Source organism: Vombatus ursinus, unplaced genomic scaffold (assembly GCF_900497805.2).
Source record: "Vombatus ursinus unplaced genomic scaffold, bare-nosed wombat genome assembly UNPS02012179.1, whole genome shotgun sequence".
NCBI classification, from domain to species: Eukaryota; Metazoa; Chordata; class Mammalia; order Diprotodontia; family Vombatidae; genus Vombatus; species Vombatus ursinus.
The window spans coordinates 6628707-6631158 of record NW_020951957.1 but is presented as its reverse complement, the minus strand read 5'-3'; the positions used below and the strand labels follow the sequence as shown (position 1 = coordinate 6631158).

General features: G+C 46.1%; 1 pseudogene; it reads left to right on the top strand.

Annotated features, from left to right (window-relative positions):
- The first annotated feature begins 1212 nt into the window (after positions 1–1212).
- On the top strand, positions 1213–2176 carry LOC114039679 (annotated as a pseudogene).
- Positions 2177–2452: the final 276 nt, after the last annotated feature.

Below are 2452 nucleotides of genomic sequence, written 5' to 3'. Positions count from 1 at the left end.
ACTGAGGCAAACAAAGTTAAGTGACTTGTCCAGGCTCGTACAGGTAGTAAGTGTCTGAGACCAAATTTGAACTCAGGAGAATGAGTCTTCCTGACTCCAAGCCCAGTACTCTATTCACTGTGTCACCTGCCTGCCACCTAGCTGATGTGGCGGTACAAGTAACAAAACTTGGCAATTAATGGGGTTTGAGGGAGAGAAAAGAGTTAAGTATGACTTCAAGATTGACAATCTGAGTGACTAGAAAGAAGATGCTGCCATTAACAGAAATTAGGGAGGAGAAGAAAGATAGGTTTGAAAGAAAATATAATTGATTTTTTGGACATACCAGGTTTTGAATACCCAGGAGGAAATGTCCAGCATGTGCTTGTTATTATGGGACTGGAGTTCATAAGAAATGTAAGGGCGGGATATGTAGATTTAGGAATCATCTGAATAGAGATAATAATTGAATACAAAGAAGCTGTTGAGTTCATCTAGAAAGAGAGGAGAGTTGAGGAGAGAGAGATAAAGAGAGGACAGAGAGAAGAGGACCCAGGAAAGAACCTAAAGACATAACATACTATAGAATATTATGTGTTAAAGTGCACCTATCCCTTATCATATATCTTTATTACAGACACACTATATATGTGTATAAATTATTCTCATAAAGATTTTGTATAGAAGATATATAAATAGGCATTTTTAAATAAAAAAAATCACTTTTTCAGTATACTTTTTAAAGTCTAAACTGGTCAATGAGTTTGCAAAGAAGTTGCATTTGTCTTTTGAGGCATTTTCCTCATTCTCATCAGAATCAATTCTGCTAGTTTCTTTAGAATATAATCCTTGATTTTTTTTTTTTTTTGTCTTCCTTATGCTAGTGTGGTGGGATTGGGGTTAGGGAAAACTGAGATGCCCAAGAAGCCCCTGATGAAAGGAGGCGGGTGGGTGGGCAACCCAGTTCGGTTGTCTTGACCAACCCCCTCAAGATCCGCACATAAGAGTAGGACCTCAGGGGTCGAGAGAAACGGAGCTGGCAGGAAAATACAAGATCCCTTCTACCCTTGGTCCTCAGTAAGGACCCTGGTGTCCAACTCCCAAGCTAGTCTAAATACCTCCCATCAGGGATCCTGGACCTTGGTCTCCCTAGTGCCCTACCTCCTACAGCTGACTGTTTTCTGTTTCTCCCCAAGATTAACCAGAAAGGTTTAACTTCCATCGTCTCCCGCCATGAAGACCTTGAGGAAGCAGGGAATAGAAGTCGTCAGCGTTTATCAATTTGTACTCACCTTCCTCTGCGTGGGCCTCTTCTCCCTTCTCTTCTTCTTTCTCCTCTTTACGTAGTTCTGGCTCCTCTCTGTTCTCTACCTGGTGTGGCTTTATCTAGCCTGGGATACACCAGACAGAGGCGGTCGGCGCTTTGAGTGGGTGAGGAAGTGGAAGGTGTGGGAACATTTTAGAGATTACTATCCCATCGAGCTGGTGAAGACAGAAGAACTGCCCCCAGACAGAAACTATGTGCTGGGCTCACACCCTCATGGGATCATGTACGCTGGAACTTTTTGTAATTTAGCCACTGAGAGCACTGGATTTTCCAGTCAATTCCCGGGTCTTCGGCCTTTCCTATCTGGACTGGAGTGCGTCTTTCGAATTACCTCATGAGCTGTAGGCTGCGCCCCATGAACCGTCATAGCCTGGACTTCTTGCTGTCGGGGCTCCAGCTTGGCCAGGCTGTGGTCATCTTGGTCGGGGGAGCTGAAGCGTCTTTGTACAGGCCCCGGGAGAGCATTGCCTCACACTACTTAAGCGCTAGAGGTTAGTGCACTTGGCCCCGAGGCATGGGGCCTCCTTGGTTCCTGTACACTCCTTTGGGGAGAAAGACATCTTCACACAAGCATCATTTGCAATAGGGTCCTGGCAGAGGGCTGTGCAGGAAGCCTTCAAGAGATCCACGGGCTTTGCTCCCTGAATATTCTGGGGCTGTGGTCTCTTCTTCCTCTGGGGGCTGTTACCCTTCCCTGTGCCTATTACCACTGTTGTGGATCACCCCATCCCAGGCCCCCATCCTCCGAATCCCAGCCAAGAGGAGGTTGACTGGCACCACAGGTTCTACATGTAGGCCATAGAACAGATGTTTGAGGAACACAAAGTAAGCTATGGGGTATCTCCTTCTACCCATCTCACTTTTGTCTAGGGCTCTCCCCCTGTGTCACCACCACCACTACCCCACCTCTATACATTTCCCTATCATAGCCCTAGTCCTTTGCAGGTGTGACCCTCAGAAGTGGATTGAGACCTGCCCTCACTTGGAAAACATGCTTTCTCTCTCAAATAAATACTCTTCCCTCCCCAGCCCTCTTCCCTCACTCTGGTCACATGGAGGAACAAGTCAAGTATGAAATGAGCACCTACCATGTTACTACTCTAGCTGTGACTCGCCTAGATAGAATACAGGAATACCATCTACCCA